Source organism: Panthera tigris, chromosome A3, assembly GCF_018350195.1.
Source record: "Panthera tigris isolate Pti1 chromosome A3, P.tigris_Pti1_mat1.1, whole genome shotgun sequence".
Lineage (NCBI taxonomy): Eukaryota > Metazoa > Chordata > Mammalia > Carnivora > Felidae > Panthera > Panthera tigris.
The window spans coordinates 72,104-95,381 of record NC_056662.1 but is presented as its reverse complement, the minus strand read 5'-3'; the positions used below and the strand labels follow the sequence as shown (position 1 = coordinate 95,381).

At 40.9% G+C, this 23,278-nt stretch overlaps 1 long non-coding RNA gene across 1 annotated transcript; it reads left to right on the top strand.

Moving 5' to 3' along the window:
• The first annotated feature begins 499 nt into the window (after nt 1–499).
• LOC107180465 lies at nt 500–17,648 on the top strand. Its single transcript, XR_006215321.1, has 3 exons — nt 500–652; nt 16,287–16,379; nt 17,212–17,648. It is a non-coding gene; the product is annotated as an uncharacterized LOC107180465 (long non-coding RNA).
• The last annotated feature ends 5,630 nt before the right edge of the window (nt 17,649–23,278 follow it).

The window sequence follows — 23,278 nt, the reverse complement described above, 5'->3', positions numbered from 1 at the left end:
TGGCCAGCAGAGAGAGCTCAAGCACCACAGACCCGGAGGGGTGGGTTCTTCTGCCTGGGCAGTGATGACCAGCAGAGGACACACCATTGGCTTTTCTGACCCAGGGCACTTCAGAGCAGGAAGGGCTGCTGTTGCTCCCAGAGGATGCAGGGCCTCTGGTGCTGCCTCAGGACAGAGAGCAGAGCTGCCTTTCCAGGGCGTTATGCTGTCCGCACACAGGGGAGACCTTGGGAGCTTTGCAGCAACTTGGCATCTCCTGAGTCGCCAGAGAGAAGCTGTTTTGTTGTACTGAGTGCTGAGGAGGGGGCGCAGGGTGGCTTCCCTGGGCAAGGTGGTTGCTGAGCAGCACAGGCCCTTGCATTTTCTGGGTTGTTCCTGTGTTTCATTCCTCCCTTTCCCGGACAGTTTTTGAACAAGATGTATTTTACTAAAGGGCTCGTAGATTGCGGGGTCCCACGACATCACCTCATAGATGCAGTCGATGGTTTGTTCCAGATTCAGGCTTGTTTACGGGAAGAAACCCTGACAGAAATGCAGAAGAATGGGAACTGCATTCCGTTAGGACATGAATGCATGAAATGCTCATCTCAGGACCTTCTAGAAGAATGAGCTGGGACCCACTTTTTGAGTCCTGCTGGAACCAGAGACCGAGGTAAGAGCACAAACTGTCCCACACAGCATACATAATTTTTTAAAAAAAACATTCATGGTTATTTTTCCAACCTAGTGAAGTGATTGAAAACTACAGAAAACCTGGAGGTACCTGTCATTAACCTTATGTTATCTTTTAATTTAAATTCCAGTGAGTGAAGATACAGTGTAATATTAGTTTCAGGTGTGCAATATAGAGCACCATTCCACACATCACCTTGTGCCCATCCCAGGTGCACTTCTTAATCCCCATCAGCTGTTTCACCCATTCCCCACCTCGCTGTGGAACCCTCAGTTTGTTTCCTAGTTAAGAGTCTGTTTGTTTGTCACTGTCTCCTCACCCCCCTCCTTGTTTTGTTTCATTTCCATGTGTTAGTGAAATCATCTGGTTTTGTCTTTTTCTGAGAGTCTTATTTCACCCAGCATAACATTACCTCTCTCCATGCAGCTTGTGGCAAATGACAAGATTTCATGTTTTTACGGCTAAATAATATTACATTCCATATACTACATCTCAGTTTATTCATCAGTTGATATATGCTTGGTCAGTTTCTTTAATTTGGCTGTTGTAGAAAATGTTGCTGTAAACATCAGGATGCATGTATCCCTTTGAAGAATTATTTTTGTATTCCTTCTGTAAATACCTCGTAGTGAAATTGCTGGATCGTAACATAGTTCTATTTCCATTTTTTTTTTCATGAATCTCCATGTTGTTTTCCAGAGTGGCTGCACCAGTTTGCATTCCTTCCCACAATGCAAGAGGGTTTCTATTTCCCCACATCCTTGTCAACACCTGCTGTTTCATCATTCATTGATTTTAGTCATTCTTACAGATGTGACGTGTTCTCTCATTGTACTTTGGAATTGTATTTCCCTGACGATGAGTAATATTGAGCATCTTTTCATGAGTCTCTTGGCTATGTGTATGTCTTCCTTGGGAAAATGTCCATTCATATCGTCTGCCCATATTTAATCGGATTTCTCATTTTTTGGGTGCTGTATAACTTTTTATATTTTGGACACTATGTCAGATGTCGTTTACAAATATTATCCTGTAGGTGTTTTAGTTTTGTTGATTATTTCCTTGCTGACAGAAGCTTTTTATTTTTATGAAGTCCCATTATTTTTGCTTATGTTTCCCTTACCTCAGGAGATATATCTACAAAGATGTTTGTACAGCCAATGTCAAATAAGATACTGCCTTTGTTAGTTAGCCTCTGGGATTTTTATGGTTTCAAGTTTCACACATAGGTCTTTATCCATGTTGGATTTATTTTTGTGTATGTTGTAAGAAAGTGGTCCGTTGTTGTTTTTGTTTTGTTTTGCAGGTTTCTGTCTAGTTTTTCCAAAACCATATGTTGAGGAGACTTTTTTTTAAGTTTATGTATTTATTTTTGAGAGAGAGTATATGCAGAAGAGGGGCAGAGAAAAATGGAGAGAGAGAATCCCATGCATGCTCTGCACTGCCTTGAGATCATGATCTGAGCGGAAACACCAATAACACGCTTTGGAGCCACCCGTGTGTCCCAAGACTATCTTTTTTTTTCCCCAATGGATATCCTTTCCTGCTTTGTTGAGAATTAGTTGACCATATAGGTTTGAGTTCATTTCTGGGTTTCCATTATATTGATCTCTGCATCTGTGTTTTTGTTGTTGTTGGTTGCCAGTAACATACTGCTCTGTTCAGTACAGCTTTGTCATATAACCTAAAGTCTGGAATTGTGATGTCTCCAGCTTTAGTTTTTGTCTTCAATTTTGTTTTGGCTCTTTGGGGTCTTTGACGTCCCATACAAATTTTGGGATTATTTGATTTAGTCTGACAAATGTTTTTGTTAGTGTGATAGGGATTTCATTACATGTGTAGATTGTTTTGAGGAGTATAGACATTTTAACAGTATTTTGTTCTTCCTATCCATGAATACGAAGTGTATTTCCTTTTCTTGATGTCCTCTTCCATTTCTTTCATCAGTGTTTTATAGCCTTTAGAGTACAGGTCTTTCACCTCCTTGGTTAGGTTTATTCCAGGTATCTTGGGGTATCAGTGCACCTGTCAATGGGATTGGTCACTTACTTTCTCTTTCTTTTAATTCATTATTCGTCTACAGAAATGCAATAGATTTATGCACATTGATTTCTGTATATTTTTATTTCTAGAATTAGTATATCAATTCTAGCAATTTTTATGGGAGTCTTTCATGTTTATTATAGAGAGCATCATGTCAGTTCCAAACAGTGAAAGTTCTACTTCTTCCTTGTCGATTTGGATGCCTCTCATTTCTTTTTGTTGTCTGATTGCTGTGGCTAGGACTTCTAGTACTATGTGGAATAACAGTGGTGAGAGGGATCATCCCTGTCTTGTCCCTGACCTTGGAGGAAAAATTTTCAATTTTTCCTCATTGAGGATGAGATTAGCTGTGGGTTTTTCACAGATGACCTTTATTATATGCAGGTAGGTTGAGTCCAAATCTACTTTGCTGAGGGTTTTTATCATGAATGGATGTGACATTTTGTCAAATGGTTTTCCTGCATCTGTTGAAAGCATCATATTGTTCTCATCCTTTCTTCTATTGCTGTGGTGCATCATGTTGATTGATCTGTGAATGTGCAACCACTCTTGCAGCCCAGGAATATATCCCACTTGATTATGGTAAATAATTCTATTAATGTATTGTTGACTTTAATTTGAAGGTATTTTGATGAGAATTTCTGCACACAAACTCATCGGGCTATTGGTCAGCAGTTTTATTTAATTTTTTTAACATATTTAAAATATTTACTTAGAGACATAGAGTACATAAAATTGAGGGAGGGGCAGAGAGACAGGGAGAGAGAGAATCCTGGCCATGCTCTACACTGTCAACACAGGGTCCAACGTGGGCCTTGAACCAACGCACTGCAAGATAATGTCCTAATCCTAAATTAAGAGTTGGACAGAAATCAAACGAGCCACACAGGTGCTGCTGCAGTTTTTGGTTTTAGTGGAGGCTTCATCTGGTTTTGGTATCAGGGTAATGATGGCCTCATACGATGAATTTGTAAGTTTTCCTTCTTTTTTATTTTTTGTAATAATTCGAGGAGAATACATATTACCTCTTCCTTAAATGTATGGTAGAATTCATCAGTGAAGCCATCTGGCCCTGAACTCTTGTGTTGGGGGGGAATTTTTTTATTACTGATTTGATTTCTTTCTGTTTTCAGATTTTATGAATCTTCCCATTTCAGTTTTTGTAGTTTGTGTGTTTCTAGGAATTTGTCCATTTTTCTCAGAGTGTCCAATTTGTTGCATATAGTTTTTCATATTATCTTTTAACTGTATTTTTGTGGTGTTGACTGTTATTTCTCCTTTCTTTTTGTGATTTTATTTACTTGAGTCCTTTCTCTCTTCTTTGTGAAAAGTCTGCCTATGAGGTTTTCATGTTGATTACTGTTTTCAAAGAACCAGCCCCTGGTTTCATTGATTTGGTCTAGCGTCTTTTTGGTTTCTATATTCCTTATTTCTGCCTTAATCTCTATTATTTCCTTCCTTCTTCTGTTCTTCTTCTCATTCCTTTATTTGTAAGTTAGGATTGTTTGAGATTTTTCTTGCTCTTTAAGATAGGCTTGTATTGCTATATACTTCCATCATAGACTGCTTTTGCTGTATTCCAAAGGTTTTTACCAGTGTATTTTCATTTTCATTTGTTTCAGTGTATTTTCTCATTGATTTCCTGTTTGACCCATTCATTTAGGAGCATGTCTTTGAACCTCCCTTAATTTGTGGCCTTCCCCCTTTGTGTGCGTGCGTGTGTGTGTGTGTGTGTGTGTGTGTGTGTGTGTGTGTGTTTAACTTCAAGTTTCCTAGCTTTGTGGTCAGAAAAGATGCTTGGTCTGATTTCTGTCTTTGGGTACCTCTTGAGCCCTGATTTGTGACCTAGAATGTGATCAATTCTGGAGAATGCCCCATGTGCGCTTGAAAAGAATGTGTACTCTGCCATTTTAGTATGGAGTGTTCAGAATATACCTGTTAAACCCATCTGGTCCAGTGTGTGATTCAAAGCCATTGTTTCCTTGTTGATTTTCTGTTTACAGGTTCTGTCCATTGATGTGAGTGATATGTTAAAGTCCTGTGCTATCGTCATATTATTATAAATGAGTTCCTTTATGGTTGTTGTTAAATGTTTTATATACTTGGTGATTGCATGTTGGGTGCATCAAAATTTACAATCATTGGATCTTGTTGTTTGGTTGTCCCCTTTAGTATGAGATAGTGTCCATCTTCATCTCTTGTTACAGCTTTATTTATTTTTTTAATTTAAGTCTTAGTTGACATACAGTGCATTCTCGGATTCGGGAGTAGAATTCAGTGATTCATCCCTTACATACAACACCCAGTGCTCATCACAACAAGTGCTCTCCTTAATACTCGTCCCCAATCAGGCCAGTGCTGACCCATCTCCCTCCATCAACCTTCACTTTTTTTTCTCTATCATTAAGAGACTCATATGGCTTGTTACCACTCTTCTCTTTTCCTGCCCCCTTCCCATGTTTTCATCTGTATTGTTTCTTAAATTCCACATGAGTGAAAACATATATTTGTCTTTCTCTGATTGACATATTTCACTTAACATAATACATTCTAGCTCCATCCGCATCGTTGCAAGTGGCACGATTTCATTCTTTTTCAATGAGTTATATTTCATTGTATATACATATGTATGTATGTATGTATGTATGTATGTATATATGAACATACACATAGGTACATATGCGTATACATGCATACACACACATACACAACCCCACAACATCTTTATACCTTCATCAGTTGATGGATACTTTGGCTTTCTCCATATTTTGGCTATTGGTGATAATGCTGCTCTAAATATCTGGTGCATGCAATTTTACTACTAGGTTGACCCAAAGGGTACCAAACTACAGTCTCGGTTTTAAAGTTTATTTTGCCTGGTAGAAGTATTGCTACTGGCTTTCTTTTGACATTGTTGGCATGATAAATGTTTTTTCATTCCCTCAATTTAAATCTGCAGGTGACTTAAGTCCAAATAAGGCTTTGTAGGCAGCATCTAGATAGGCCTTGTTTTGTTTGTTTGTTTGTTTGTTTTTTCTTTTCTTTTTTGTCCATTCTGACACCCTATCCAATGTCTTCTGATTGGAGAATTTAGTTGATTTACATTCAGAGTAATTACTGATAGGTATATGTTTAGTGCCATTCTACTAGTTATTTTGCCATTGTTGACGTTTTCTCTGATCCTTTCTTGTCTGTAATGATCCTTGCTTGTCTGTAACACTTTTGGTCTTTCATTTCCACTGAAAGAGTCTGATTTAAATATTCTTTTCTTTTGACTGGTAGTACATTCTTTAATTTTTTTTACATCTTTCTTCTTTTCTAAAATTTAAGCCCAAGTTAGTTACCTTATAGTGGAATACAGTTTCAGGATTAGAATTTAGTGATCCATAAATTACAATATATATCCAGTACTCATCCCAGTTGTCCTCCCCAATACTCATCACCCATTTAGCCCATACCCCTATTCAGTAACCCTCCAGGAACCCTGAGCTTCTTCCCTCTATTTAACAGTCTCTTATCGTTTGACTCCCTCTCTGTATTTTATTTTTGCTTTCCTTTCACTACGTTCATCAGTTGTATTAAATTCCACAAATGAGAGAAATCACAGGATGTGTGTCTTTCTCTGACATATTTTGCTTAGCATAATAAAGTCCGGTTCCATCCACTTTGTTGCAAATAGCAAGATTTCACTCCTTTTGATCGCCGAGTAATGTTTCATCGTATGACTATACCACATCTTCTTTATCCATTCATCTGTCAATGGTCATTTGGGCTCTTTGTGTAATTTAGCTATTGTTGATAATGCCGCTGTAAACACTGGAGTGCATGTCCCACTTTGAGTCAGAGTTAGTGTATCCTTTGGGTAAATACCGAGTTGTGCAATTGCTGGGTCCTAGTGTAGTTCTATTTTTGGTTTGTAATGAATCTCCATACTATTTTCCAGAGTAGCTACACCACTTTGCATTTCCACCAGCATTGCAAAACCGTTCCCTTTCTCTGCATCCTTGCCAACATCTTTCATTTCCTGAGATGTTAATTTTAGCCATTCTGATGTGTATGAGGGGATATCTCATTGTGGTTTTGATTTGTATCTCACTTATGATGAGTGAGATTGAGCATCTTTTCATGTGTGACCAATCTGGATGTCATCTTTCTTACAGTGTCTCTTCATGTCTTTTGCCCATTTATTCACTGGATTATTTGGTTTTTGGATGGTGAATGTGATAAGTTCTTTATAGATTTTGGATACTGACCCTTTATCTGATATGTCACCTGCAAATATCTTCTCCCATTCCATTCAGTTGCCTTTTAGTTTTGCTGATTGTGTCCTCTGCTGTGCAGAAGTTTTTATCTTGAGGTCCCAATAATTTATTTTGGTTTTTATTGCCCTTGCTTCTGGAGACATGACAAGCAAGAAGAAACTGCCGTCAGGATTAAAGAAGTAGGTTGCCTGTTTTCCCCTCTAAGATTTAGATGGTTTCCAGTCTTACATTTAGATCTTTCATCCATTTTGAGGTGTGTGTGTGTGATAGAGAGAGAAGTTGAAGAACATACTCCAGGTTCATTCTTCTCACTGTCTAGTTTTCCCAGTACCATTTGCTGAAGAGACTCTTTTTTTCCTCTGGATATTCTTTCCTGCTTTGTCAAAGATTACTCAGCCATATGTTTGAGGGTCCATTTCTGCGTTCCCTATTCTGTTCCTTCGATCTATGGTCCGTTTTTATGCCTGTACCATACTGTCTTGATGATTGCGGCTTTCTGATGCACCATAAAGTCCAGAATTGTAATGTCTCCAGCTTTGTTTTTCTTTTTCAACATTACTTTGGCTCCTTGGGGTCTTTTCTGTTCCATACAAATTTTAGGATTGTTGGTTCTAGCTCTGTGAAGAATGCTGGTGTTATTTTGATAGGAATTGCATTGAATATGTCGATTGCTTTGGGTAGTACTGACATTTTAACAATATTTGTTCTTCTAATCCATGATCATGGGATGTTTTTCCACTTCTTTGTGTTGTCTTCAACTTCTTTTATAGACGTTGTATTGTTTGTTCTTTTAATTTTTTTAATGTTTATTTATTTTTGAGAGAGTGAGCGAGCAAGCGACAGTGCATGAGCAGGGGAGGAGCAGAGAGAGAGAGAGGGAGACACAGACTCTAAAGCAGGCTCCAGACTCCAAGCTGTCAGCACAGAGCTCGTCGTGGGACTCCATCCCACAAATGCATGATCATGTCCTGAAGTCAGCACTTAACCGACTGAGCCACCCAGGTGCCCCTCTATTGTTTTAAGTGTACTGATCTTTTACCTCTTTGGTTAGGTTTATCCTGGGTATTTTATGGTTTTCAGTGCAGTTTAAATGAGATAAATTCCTTGATTTCTCTTTCTGTTGATTCATTATTGGTGTATAGAAATGCAATCAATTTCTGTATATTGATTTTATATTCTGAGACTTTCCTGAATTCCTGTATCAGTCCTAGAAGTTTTTTGGTGGAGTCATTTGGATTTTCCACGGAGAGTATCGTGTCTGTGAGGAGGAAAAGTTTGACCCCTCCTTGCCAACTTGGACACCTTGTATTTCTTTTTGTTGTCTGATTTCTGAGGATAGGACTTCCAACTGCATGGTGAATAACAGTGCTGAGAGTGGACATCCCTGTCGTGTTCCTGACCTCAGGGAGAAAACTCTTAGTTTTTCCCCATTGAATATGATATTAGCTGTGGGAATTTTGTATCTGGACATTCGCATGTTGAGGCACGATACTTCTATCCCTCCTTTCATGAGTTTTTTTTTTTTCATCAAGAAAGGATGATGCTGAATCTTGTCAAACGTTTATTCTGCATCTATTGAGAGGATCATGTGGTTGTTATCCTTTCTTTTATCAATGTGATGTATCACATCAGTCGATTTGCAGATATTGAATCTGTTGTGCATCCCAGGAATAAATTCCACCTCATTGTGCTGAATAATTCTTTTTATGTATTGTTGGATCCGGTTTGCTACTTTTTGTTGTGAATTTTTGCATCCATGGTCATCAGGGAAATTGGTCTGTAGTTTTCCTTTTTAGTGGGGTCTTTGTCCAGTTTGGACTCAAGGCCATGCTGGCCTCATGGAATGAGTTTGGAAGTGTTCCTTCCATTTCTCTTCCCATGACCTTATCTTGTTCTTTCATTTGGGATGCATTCCTCTTGTCTTGTCATTTTGGCTGAGTATTTGCCTTCTCTGTGTTGCCAAAGCTCATTTGTTACCTGCCTATAAGATGAATGGTTTTATGTAGAGGAGGTCATCCAATGTCCAGGGCCTGGCACATCAGGGAGGGTCTGTGGTGTGTGTTGCATGCACTGTTTTGTGTACTGGCTGCTCTATCCTTCAGGCCAGTTGTATGGGAAAAGTATGGTCCTTGGCCAGAATGTGGTGATTCTTATCTAGGTCTGCTCCAATCTGCTTGTTAAATGAGACTTGAAATGACTACCACTCGAAATGAAGCCCTGCAGAACTGTCTGGTCAAGAGAGGTGGTATAGTCATGGGGTTCTGCTGGTCTTCTTGGGAAGGGGCCAGCTCCATTGGTACTGAAGCAAGCTTGAATGACCTAGAAGGTCAGTCTCACCAGAGCACAGGAAGGTGGGGTTGGTGAAAGCAGCTTGAGCAGCCAGTGTGGGAATTACCTTGTTTCCAGCAGACGGCTCCGTGTTTATGCTGGGGGGGGGCAGAGTGGGGAAATGGCACCACACAGCTCCTGTGTCCTAGCTCTTTGTCCCCTGATTGTGAACACTGCCTCTCAGGGATGCTCTCCATGATGAGTGTATAATCTCCCCACTATGTGCACCAGGCGTTGTACAGATCACTGTTTCCATGCCATCTGCCTGCAAGTTGTTGGCTGCCTCTCTGCAGGAGTAGGCCAGTCCCCCCGGGGCTGTATCCCAGCAAGCCTGCTAACCTTTAAAATCTCACAATCTCGGGGTGCCTGGATGGTTTGGTTAAGTGTCTGACTCTTGATCCTGGCTCAGATCATGACCTCGTGGTCGTGGGATTCTCTCTTTCCCTCTTGTCCTGCCCCTCCCTTGCATGTGCTGTCTTTCTCTCCCTCTAAAAATAAATAAACTTAAAAAAATAGTGTCATGGAATACCTTATTTAGGCAAGATTGACTTCGTGAGGGGAATGGCAGGGATCTACCAGTTAAATTTCCAGCACTGACTAGGAAATTCTTTGCTGACTGGCTAAAGGTTACATTCCTGCAGGAATGAAATTAGTTTAGTGACATGGGGCCCTAACATAAGTAACGTTGGGCCTGTGATTTGTCTTAACATTCCAAACCCAAATTTTACACATACAGTTTTTTAATTAAATGTATAGCCCTAAATAATATTTAAGCCATCTACTGTCGGCCCAATGATCATATCCTGTGAAACTGTGGCCATTTTCTAATCATAGGTGAAGATCTGCTCTGTGGCTCTAAGATCTTTGTGGCTCTAAGTTACATTGATCCATGTTACTAAGATCTTTGTGAGTCTAGGTCACTGCTGGATTTTGAAGTCTTTGACCCAGGGACCCCCTGCCAGATTGCTGAGCCATCACTTAGTCACACAAGCACCTTTTCCAAGTCACCTCTTCCTAAAGCATTGTCTTTCCCTCTTGTAATTCTGGGTCTTACCCTTTGGCAAGTCACATATCTTCATACAAACATGTCAGAGTGGCCCAGAGAAAGCTGCTTGCATGTGACTCCCCATTCATAGTCACATGTCTTCCTTCTGAAACCCCTTGAACTCCCTATCGTTCTTCTAGTCTTTGAATATCTCTTTGATTTGGAAATATTTGATTCTCTTGTATTCCTGCTAAAAATATGCGTGAAAATATTAAAGCAAGAATTCTTTACAATAAGTGAGCCAGTCACAATGATTCATCTGGCCGTGTGTATATTTTTATTTTTTACAATGTTCAGGCATGATGTGAAGTACATCATGTAAAATCTGAGTATCATTCATTATCTAGGATAATCACCTTTATGGAAAGCCATTCAATGACATGCTCGTTTAAGATCAGAAAAACACTAATTTACATACCACATAATACAGTGGTATATACATATATTATTATCTTAAAATATGTGAGGTAGATGTTTCTATGAATTGTATATCATGCATTCAGTTTTCTGTAACATGAATGCTATTATTTAAATTAAACAATAGTAAGAACAACAAGAATAGGTACATGTCCATCACTAGTAACTAATATTAGAACCAGTCATATAATATTATGTATTAAAAACATAAAACCATGATTACTAATAATCTTTTCATTCGTGATGGGTTTCTAGTTTCCAAAAAAATTGGGAAGTTATTACTGAGTCTCCGCATACATCAGACTGTTTTCTGACTATTGATGTCATATGAGTTGGTACATGATCACAATCAATATCCCAAAGAGATATGGTAGTATGAAGTAAAGTTTATATTTGTATTCAGATTGCTTCAGTTTTAACCTCTTCTATCCCAGACTCATCCCAGCTGGCACATTACAGTCATCCTGTCTCCTTAGGCTGCACTTGGCCATGACGAGTTTTAGATTTTTTCCATGTTTTTCATAATCTGCAAAGTTTTGAGGGTAGGTTTGTAGAATGTATTTTGTAGAATGATCCCTGGTTGGGATATGTCCAACATTTGTTCAAATGCTTAGGCCAGAGTTACTGTGTTTTGGAGCAGAAGATCCAGAGGCAAAATGTCATCCATAATTATCACTTCACATAAAGGTTGTTTACTCTGAAGATTGGAGTCTTTTGTGGTTCCATACAAATTATAGGACTGTTCTAGTTCTGTGAAAACTGCTGGTGGTATTTTGATGGAAATTGCATTAATTGTGTCAATTGCTTTGGGAAGTATAGACATTTTCACTACATTTGTACTTCCGATCCATAAGTATGGAATGTCCTTCCATTTCTCTGTGTCATCTTGAATTTATTTCATCACCGTTTTATAGTTTTCAGAGTATAGGTCGCTCACCACTTTGGTTAGATTTATTCATAGATACCTTATTATTTGGTGTGCAACTATAAATGGGACTGTTTTCTTAATTTCTCTTTCTACTGCTTCAGTATTGTCTACAAATGTGACAGATTTCTGTACAATGATTTTGTATCCTGTGACATTGCTGAATTCATTTATCAGTTCTAGGAGTTATTGGGTGGACTCTTTAGGGTTTTCTATATAGTGTCATGTAATCTGCAAAGTGTGAAAGTTTCACTTCTTCCGGATTTGGAATTGTTTTTATGTTATGTTATGTTATGTTATTCTATTTTATGTTATGTTATTATTTTGTTTTGTTTTGCTTTGTTTCATTTGTCTGCTGGCTGTGGATAGCAGTTTCAATTACTTCCAGTAATTTGTTTATTAAAAGTGGGGTAGGAGTAAACATCCTTGCCTTCTTCCTGACCTTACAGGAAAAGCTCTCAGATTTTCCCCATTAAGGTTGATTATAACTGCAGGGTTTTCATAGATAACCTTTATTAGGTTGATGTATGTTCCCTGTAAACCTACTTTAGGGGGTTACAATCATGAATGGATGTTGTACTCTGTCAAATGCTCCTTTCTGCATGTATTGAAATGACTGTATGGTTCTTTTCTTTTAACGTTTATTAATTTTGAGAGAGAGAGAGAGCATGAGCAGGGGAGGGGCAGAGAGAGAGGGAGACACAGATTTCGAAGGAGGCTCTTGGCTCTTGGCTCTGAGCTTTCAACATAGAGTCTGACGCGGGACTTGAACTCACAAATCATGAAGTCATGACCTGAGCTGATGTCAGACTGTTAAAGGATTTAGCCACTCAGATGCCCCGATCATCTGGTTCTTATCCTTTCTCCTCTTGATACATTGTATCACATTGATTGATTTGTGAATATTGAACCACCTTTGTAGCTTGGGAATAAATCCCACTTAATTGTGGGATATATTTACAGTTGGTTTATCTTCTTTTTGGATTGTACCCTTTACTGTTATATAGTGTCCTCCTCTGTCTCTTGTTATATACTTTTTTAAGTGTATTTTTTCTGATACAAGTATTGCTACTCCAGCTTTCTTTTGACATTCATTTGTATGATGTTTCTCTATCCTCTATCATTATTGAGGTGTAAAGTGGGTCACTTGTAGGCATCTAAATCTGTTTTGTTTTTTTCATCCATTCTTATACCCTACGTCTCTATATTGGAGCATTCACTCCATTTACATTCAAAGTAATGATTGATATGTATATATGTATTGTCATTTTATTGCCTGTTTTGTTGTGGTTTGTAATGATTTTCTCTGATACTTTCTTGCCTTTCTTTCATGTTTTGCTTATTATCTTTAATGATATATTTTGATTTCTTTTCTCTATTCTTAGCATATTTATGACGGGTTTTAGTATAGAGTTACTGTTAGGTGTTTATATAACCTCTTCTGCATTAAGTAGTTTGTATTAAGCTGATGGTCATTTATCTTTGCACACATTATTTTCTCCTCCCTAGGTTCTTGGTAGATGTTATTATATTTCAAATCCATTTCTCTGAGTTCCTTAACTGTTTTTTAAAGAAATATTCATGTTTTACTTGATTTGTGGCTTCTACCTCTATACTGTCACTGTTGGTCTCTCCTTTCCACTCAGAGAATCCCTCTTAATATTTCTTGCAGGACTGGTTCAGTGGTACAAACTACTTTAGTTTTTGTTTGGGAAAGTCTGTGTCTCCTTCCATTCTGAATGATAGCCTTGCTGGATAGAGTGTTCTTGGCTGCTGATTTTTCCATTCAGCACTTTGAATATGTGACGTCACTCGCTTCTGGCTTGCCAAGTTTCTGTTCAGAAATATGTAGCTAGGCTTATGGGTCTCCCGTTCTAAGTTAAGGACTGTTTTGCTGCTTTTAAGAGTTTTTCTTTATTGTCACTGTAATTTGCAAGTTTGCTTACAATATGTTTGTGTGTTGGCCTGATTTTGTTGATTTGGATGGGTGTTCTCTAGTCTCCTGGATGTGGATGTTTGTTTCCCTCCCCCAGTTAGGGACGTTTTCAGCTATTAGTTCCTCAAATAAAATTTCCCCCCCATTTTCTCTTCCTTCTGGGACTCCTACAATATGAATAGTATTATCTTTCCTGTAGTCACTGGGTTCCCTTAATCTCATCTCACGTTGCACAGTTCTGTTGTCTTTCTTTGGTTCAGTGTGATTAATTTCCATTACTCAGTCTTCAAGGTCACTAGTTTGTTCTGCTGCTTCTTCCATCCCTCTGTTCATTCCAGCAAGCGTGTTTCTCCTTTATTGTGTCCTCAATGTCTACTGTTATTTCTTATCTCTATGTCAGGGGTCTCACTCTTCTACTCATTTCACAACTCTAATGAGTATCCTTATGATCATTGCTTTAAATTCTGTATCAGGTATGTTGCTTATTTCTCTTTGGCTTAGATCTCTGGCTGTGGCTTTGACTAGGTCTTTCATTGTGGATACACATCTCTGTGTGTCCATTTTATCTGTCTCTCTGGCTCTATTTCTCTGTGTTAAGAAAGTTATCTTAATTGAAACTGTGAGAAGCATGAGGGGACACTTCCCAGAGATTTTGCAGATGCTTTATGTATTTAATGTCTTCTTTTTCTAGTGTTCTTAGAAACATATATTACCCCTGTTTTCACAGATAACACAGCTGAGGCTCTGTGTAGGTCCCACTGAGAACTGGTATTAGGGCTGAGACAGCAGGAACACAGGCAAAGCCTCAGAATATTGTGAGAGAAGTTTGAGGAGATGCAAAGCTGTAGTCAGGGTGATGAGAGGGGTCCATCAGGGGTGGCATCTGGCCAGCCCTGAATTGTAGGTTGACCCAGGCTGAATGCCAATGCAGGCACTCAGCTGATCTAGATCCTGTCTCCACTTTTAGTCTCACTGAGGGATATGAACTTGGGCATACAGCATTTTCATAAGACAAAGTTAAATTCCCCATATCTCCAGGGCTTTTCTCCCCACAAATATCATGAACCTTCAGGAAAATCCAGGGAGACAGCAATCTTTTTAGATGATTACCTGCGTGCACTCTGGCAACACACTGACATATTGGATCCCACATAGCAGCTCCATGTGGACCTCACACTCCCTGCTCAGGCTGTGGCCAGGAATGACCTCCAACTGCATCTCACTGACCCCAACACCCTCCCCTCTTCACCTCCTCAAACTCTGCTTACTGTGCTCAACTTCCCTTCTATTCCTGTGTGATTCAAGGTTCCCCTGTTTTTGCACTGGATCCTTCACTGGTGTTTCCATCATGGTGATCACAAAGTCTGCATCATTTAATGAATGCCCCTCTTTCACACAGGACACCTGATGCTCTAAAAGTTAGGGGTGCGCCTCATTCTTCACAGAACCCAAAACATTGTGTCTCCAACATACTCACCAGTACTGCCGATACATCTGCTTCTGTGTAAAAAATCCTCTTTCATTTGACAAGAGAAACGTATAGCTCACCGTATTTCAGGGACATGACACCGCCCATTGAGTGTATGTCCTGAGAAACTTGAGACATGCTACAGTGTCCTCAGGCAGTTTGTAGTTGGATTGCCAAGACTCACAGCCATCTCTACATCATTCCCACAAAGTCAATCATGAAGAAGATGAATATACTTTACCAGCCACTCATCCAGTTCAGGTCATCTTAACAAATAGAGTAGGTGGAGGAGCTGGTGGAGGAGGGGGAGTTGGCCCACAGCCCATGACGTGGTGAAAGGTGGTGCATGGGGTACAGCCTGCAAGGCGATCCTGGGAAGGACCAGGCCCTCTTGCATACAAAATAGCCTGTGGAAAAGAAATGAGAGGTATGTTCATAGGACAGAACAGAGCGCCAACACCAGCAAAAAGCAGAAACCCAAAGAAGCAGTGATCATATCCTACTAGCTTCCCCACCACCAGGTTCCAAGAGGGCAGTATCAGCACCAAAATCTCTACCCATACTTTGGGCTCCACTTACAGCTTTGAGGTGGGGAATGGATGTGATTGGGATAAACTAGTGTCTCCATGTGTCTGGAAATGTAGAAACAGCAAGGGCCCTTTTTCTACAAGATTTATAGACTGAATGCCAAATTTAAAAAGTAGCATATTCCAGATAGGAAGACATCTGTGTCCAGGATCACCCTCCACCCTTCATCCCCCTCCACCACAAGGGCTGTTTATTGTATATATGAAGAACTACAGAATGACAAGGAATGACAATACCAGTGTCCACACATGGAATCATAGCTCTCATGGCTCAAAGCTCTGCCTCTAAGCCCCTGCCTGTGCCAAAACTACTTCTGTCCCAACAATGGGGTCTCCTCCTCTCTGGAAGTGCTATCCATGGGCACAGAGACACATGGGGAGATGGGGATCCTGAGGACCTGCAGAGGACCTGGGAAAATGTGCTCTTAGAGAAACAGGTAACCTATACATGTTAGTTGGGTTCAGCTAGTTTATTTTACTTCGGAGGTACTTCTCAGCTTAAGTGCAGTACACTTTACAGGGTAATTGTGTCCTCTGGAAAAATGAGCTGAAATTCTAAAAGACAAAATTAACACAAATGCACTTTGATGTCTGGTGTTAAGTTTCCATGTTTTAGCTGTACCTGTGACACAGGACGCGAGAGAACATGCTCATGTGAACACAAGTGAAGGACACCGTGGGGACTTGCCACACAGGTAATTTTGGATTTTTTCTCTTCACAACTTAAGTTTCAATGCATGTTTTCTATGAAAAATATGCCACCTCTTATAGTTCAGATATTTGTGCCCAGGGCACACCTGAAGGGACTCTGGACAGCATGTTTACCAAAATGCTGATGGGTATGAAATTTACTTTGTCTAAGACCATTGTAAATGACACATACAAAAATATAAGTTGGAGTGAAGGCAGTTTGCATTTTCAAATTGTAAGGATACCCACAGATTTTTCTGAGCACATTAAAACCCTCAACAGAAGGAAACAGGAGAGGAAGAAACAGCAAGAGCAATGATTCCACATTGAGGAGATCCACAAAGAATGAGGCAAGGTAGGAGACTTCCAAGTGGAGTGTGGTGTCATCTTCCTTGATTTATTCCAGGAACACATTGGAAAAGCCCTATGGTTCTCACCCTTAAGCACGCTTAGCTTCTAAAGTTACCACAAAGAGATGCCAGATGGAAAACAGGGAAGCCTGTAGACTCGGGGGTAAAGATTTTGCATTTGGGAAAAAAAAAAACCAAAAACGGCAGACATACCATACAACACGCAAACCAGAGACAATGGCAGGAGAGTGTCCTGTACAGAAAGATGTGGCTGTCTGTAAAGACTTAGAACTGAAAATGGCCACAGCATTTACCTTGTGCTTCTCGGCAGTTTTGGCACAGCCAGTGTCAATGTCACTGTTGGGTATGACACCTGCTCCTGGACCTGCAAAAAGCCCTAGAAGGGATGGAGGTTTATTCTGATTTGAGTAGACTGTTTGGAGATCAAAAAGAAAAACAAGAAACGCTCCCCTCATTCTTCCAACAGCTATCCCAAACCACATGCACAGGGTGTCCCGTGTGCCTCAGGTGATCCCCAAGAAGAACTTGAAGAACCATCCCTTATAACTTGATGAAGACTCCCAAAAGCCCTGATTCAGATGTATTCATCACTCATCGAACAACTATGGATGGCTGTGGGCACAACTAGATGGACATATGTTACGTTGTGCCTCATGCCTCATAGATCCCAGCACATGGACTGTGTACGGGGCATTTCTGCTGAAGCGCTATGTCTGCTTTTCTGCATACGGCCCCATTCCTTCTCCACAAGAGACGCCTGTAACAACACATGGTGGGGGAAATGATAAAGATGAGATCCTGAGAAACGAGGAATGTGGTAACGGCAGCAGACACATTCCCCTTGCATCACAATGGTCTGTGGTACCGCCTCTGCACCTTGGCCAAAGACCTAACAGCAACAAAAATAAGGTGAGTATGTTTTACAAGTCAAGTCCTAGTGCTCAGATCATCTTACCAAGTGTTGCAGGTGGAGGGGTTTCGGGTGGCCCCAGGGCCACCAAGGTCCAGGAGGTGGATGTGCCTAATAGTCCATGGGGGCGGGGCGTGTCTAGGGTAGGGCATGCAGAATCGTCCAGTTAACGGAGGAGGTCCCCAAGATCCAGACTGCCCTGCAGAACAGAAGTGACAGCTACATCCATATGCCAGACAAAAGAACCAATACCAAAAGCAGCTGTAACCCAGAGAAGAAGGTGTCAGCACCTGCCACCTTCTCTGCCACCAGGATCCAAGAGAGTAGCATCAGTACCTGAAAACTCTGTCCCTGCCACTGGATACCACCTACAGCTTGGGGTAGTAGATGCAAGAGGTTAACCTACTGCCACCACACATCACTGCCCATGTCTACGGAAGTAAAATGGCAAGGGTCCTGTCCTAGAGGGTTAACAGAAGTAATTACAGACTAATGAAGTAGCATTCTCCAGACAGGCACCATCCATGTCCAGGTTCACCCTGCATCCCTCCTCTACGGTGACTCCAGATGCTCTGCTTTTGGTATATTAAGAACACAAAAGAATGAGTGGGAATAAATGGCTCATATTTTGCTCATGGAATCACAGCCACTCCTGGCAAAAAGTTCTGCAGCTGGACCCTCACTGTGCGTCCTCTGCTCCTCTCCCTGAGAAAGGAGTCTTCCCTCTTGGAGTGGAGGATGCCTGGAATCTTGCAGGGGAATGAGAGTTTTTGTGAGGAACAAGTTACTTGTGGTGAATGTCTACAAAGCTCAGATGTGTTCATCTTAATTCATAGGGCATTCTGACTTTAAGCATATTACAGGACACAGAGTCATTATGTGCAACAGAAAAAAAGAGGGAGAAAAATCACACAACAGATTTCATGCAAGTGTTTTGGTATAAAACTCCTGGTATGTGTCATGAGACTGTATCAGCTCTAACAGTGACTGGGGACACAACCAGAAACTGCTCATATAAACACAATTGAAGGACACAGTGTTCAAACTATTTTTACCTAAGGTATAGCCGGAAGGATTCCAGACAAGTCATTTACCAACAAAGACGGGAAGGTGATGAGAGATGACATTGACTTCATCTAGGACCACTCTAAATGGCACAGGGCACACGATATAAAGTTGGAGTCATGGTGTCGTTTTGTACTTTTGAATTTTAAACAATATGGAAGACTTTCTAACAGGTTAATCTCCTCGCCAGAATCAAGAAAGGAAGACACAGCAGCCACACTCTTCCCACAGAGGTCAGGTCTGGAAGGGGTCACCCAGGCCAGGAGACTTCTGTTTGGAGTGCGGGGTCATCCTCCTCTCATTATTTCCTGAAACTCATGGAAAAACCTTAAGGTACTCAGTCTCTAAGCACTTTTGGCTTCTAAACTTACCACAGAAAGGTGACAGACTAAAAATTGAGAAGCTTGTGGGCTCCTGGGTTATGAGTGTGCGTTTGGAAAACAAAGAAACAGACATATCACACAACACGCAAAAAAAGACAAGGCCAGGAGAGCGTGCTGTACATAAAGATGAGGGTTTCCCCAAAGAGTTACAACTGAGAATGGTCCCAGCATTTACCTTGTCTGTATTCTTGGTACAGTCAGAGCTGCTGTAACTCACAGAGGTTTCAGCAGTTTCTCGATCTACTAAAGACCTTAGAAGGGACAGAGGTTTATTCTGCTTTTAGAGGACTGTGCGGAATGAAAACAATCCCTCATCTCATTCCTCAAATATCTTAAACTTTTCCCTACACTTGGGTCCCTGACCTGAGGCAGAGGGTATACCACATGCCTCAGGTGACCCCGAAGGATAAGGGGGAGAACCATTCCCTCACCTTGATAAAGACCTCATGGTGCCTTAGTTCATGTTGTTTTGTAATTAATCAAATAACTGTAGACAGGTCAGGCACAACTAGCAATTTAGAATTCATCAGTAAAACAGAGGTTTCTCAGTATACACCATGGGAAATCACGACTTCATTACAGATCAAGAATAAATATGAGGATGTTTGGATTCAGCATCTGACTCTTGATTTTGGCTCAGGTCACGATCTCACAGCTTGTGAATTCAAGCCCAGCGTTGAGTTCCTCACTGACAGTGTGGAGCCTGCTTGGCATTCTGTCTCTGCCTCTCTCAAAAGAAATAAACTTAAAAAAAAAAGAATAAAATTGAGAATACTGGTTTGGTGTATATCCTCAATGAATCCTCAAGAAGGGTGCATTTCTTCAGACTTGAGGCAAATTGACAGTCTCTCAGCTTATCTACAAGCTGCCTTCCACATGAGAGCAGTTATTATATAACAGACTAATTTTACACTATTGAGAAAAGGAAAACTATGAGAAGTTAGCAGTGAAGCTGCAGAGTTGCACTGATACCATCAGAGGACTAAGCTAAGCTCTATGGAATTTGAAATGAGGGATGTAGGGCTACAGTTCCCAAAAACAAACAAAAATAAAGACCATTAAAACTAGTGAATAAATGACCTTCTCCTCAAATAAACTAAAGTCTTCACATTGAGTCCTGGTGGGAAGAAGGATGAGGCCCATGTCCTGTCATCCTTGCCAGGCTCTTCAGACAGGGGGATGCTAGAGGAGGTGGGAGGGTCACCGTCAGAGGAGGGGCATGAGCTCCACCAGTCACAGGGACAAGTGCCTCACTGCCTGCGGCACCAGAGGAGAACACTCTTCTGTCACCCCTCCAGACCACCTGCTGTCCTTCGTGCTTGTGACTCTTTCCAGACCACACGATGATCACCCACAGGAACAGGCTGCACAGCAGAAATTAGACTGCGGCACATCACAACGTGCTCCTTACCTCTCCTTGGAGGGTTCTGCGTCTCTGGTCTTGCAGCCATTGGTTTCTGCCTCGTGTATCCCTCAGGCAGCCTCTTTGCTTCCATCCTGTCCAGTCTTGGATACAGAAAAATAATGGACTTCTATAAGAGTTGCAACACCACGTCGTCTACTAGACAACAAACAGTGCAGGGGTCATCCCTGGAAACACCCATAAAAACGCAACTCAAATGACTACACCTGTATTTCAAGTAAGCGACCTCCCTGCCCTGCTCCGCCATCTCCCTGTCCTAGATCTGAGTCTTGATCTGGGGGAGGAAAAAACACATCCACCTTCAGTCAGAAGGTGGTGCACCAAAGAAAGAGGAGGAAACAAGAAAACACTTACCTAGCTGTCCTGAGCATTCTTCTCATGAACTGTGATCTGAAAAAGCCAACAAAGAAAAGCCTGTGGTTAGGGATTCCAAGGGCCACTAGACCCCCCCGCATGAGGTGCTAAGGGTTCAGTATGTCAGGCAGAACTCAGGTTACCTGGTGTCTAAAGATGAGTTCTGCCTGCTGCAGCTGTTCCCGTGTTTGTTCAATTTGTTGCCTGTGAGTTACAATTGCTCTTGTCAGATAAGGCCCAATATTGGGTATGATTTTAAATAATCTGCCCACGTTACCAACAACCTCATATCTGTCCCAGGATACAATTTATTCTTACACATGAAACACTTTTCACATGACTATCAATGTACAGTAGGATCAAAGCTATTGTTACATCCTTTCCTTACTCATTATTCCATGCCCGTAGGGTTCAGAGTTCATAGAATTCCTTCCCATTTTCAATCTTTCCCTAACTAATCATATGACAAGTGTCTTTTAGCATAAAGCTCTATTCTTCTATAACTTATATCCTCATCATGTTTCCCAAGCTTGCAAAGATGAGGGCCATTAAATGGCACTACCATGTTTATGGATATGATTCATTGTACAACACACTGCTTTCCTACAGATTATGACAATTGACACCACGTCCGAGGAATGTTAGCATGGACAGGGTTTCCACACAGTCTGGCCACTACTTGAGATCCGTAAATGTTTAGAAACTTAATTGTTTTGTTCTTTCTAAAATTTAACTTTTTTATCTGTTAATACTCCATGCGTATGTTGACTTTAAACATTGCAAAAAGATTAAAAACAAAAAAAATGAACAGAGGTTTCATGAGCTGCTGGTAATTAGTAGCTGAACTCACTTGTACTTGTTTATTTCTTCTGTAGCTATTTTCTTTTTTTTTTTAATGTTTATTTTTGAGACAGAGAGAGAGTGAGCACACGCATGAGCGGAGGAGGGACAGAGAGAGATGTAACAGAATCTGAAACAGGCTCCAGGCTCTGACCTGTCAGCACAGAGCCTGATGCAGGGCTCGAACTCACAGACTATAAAATTATGACCTGAGCTGAAGTTGGATGCTTAAACGACTGAGCCACCCAGGTGCCCCTTCTGTAGCTATTTTCAAATTTTGCCTGCAGCTGCCAGCTGATTCTTCTTTGCTGCCAGTTCACAGTGTCATTTTCAGCTTCCTAAGTTGGGAAAGATATATACACAGTCAAGGCCAAGGTCCAGAAGTTCCCCCCTTTTTACCTCCCAGCACTCTTGAAGGCCTATTCAAATATCCCTTCCCCCACCTCTCCCATAAATGCACAGACTGACAACACAATCCGAGAAATGAAATGAACATCCCATTTAAGTTAAAGAAAATTCAACTTCTGTCTGTTGTAATGTCTCTGCTATTGGAACTGTCTTTTTAGTTCTCTGTTTCCTCTCCTTTATCATAAAGTCACCAAATAACATTGCACTTTTGGCCTTCCCAGAGTTGGTCTTTTGTTTGAGATGGTGAAAACTCATTTCATCAGTGAGTGAAAAACCATGTCTGACCAACTGTACCCATTAGGATGAAGCAAGGGATCATCACTAGTCTTACACCTCCATGGGGAGCCCTGATTCTCAGTCCAAAAGTTGTACCATGACACAGGCAATCACCTGAAAGACGACCTTCCAGAATATGGTTGCCCTAACATTTCAGCTCACTCACATACATCACTAGAGTTCAGGACTGCAACCCCTGCCTCCACCTTCAAAAGGCCAATCTTAGAACAACAACATCTCCTGGAGTACAACCTGATATGAACTGTCATACAGTCTGGGTTTACTTCCAGGAAACATATTTCAGATGGAAAACTCTCAACTTCATGGAGCCAAATCTACTTTAACAAGACTGGTTCCGTTGATAGTGAAGGCAGAAAAGGGCAATGCTTGGCAAGTCTGGGTTGCTGTGTTGCCCTCAGACTATTTTCTTTGTGGTGTTGATTGAGATGGTTTCAACTTGACACTTGATGTACTCAAGAATCACATGCAAAATTGAAAATCTCTTAGAAAATGACACAAAAGCAGTAGGCAGAGAAAGGCACATGGATTTCCTTCTGGTCTCTCATGCAGTCCTTCAGCAAATGCTTTCTGGAGTGGTTGTAATGCAATGGCTCTGTTGTAAGGGGAAGATAGAGAGGTGGTCAGGGTTCTGTACCTACTCACAGAAAGAGCTTCTGAATTAACAAAAACAAGATGCCAGTGAGAGCAAGCCCTAACCCCAGCTGTGGGAAGGACTAACATAAAGGTGAGTCTCCAGAAGGAGACTTCCAGAAGGAAGACTTGACTTTACAACATGAGTGAGGGACTCTAAAGTCTCCCATCTCTTCCTGAGAACAAAAGGAAATACTGTACAAAGGAAGAAGCATGTGACTGA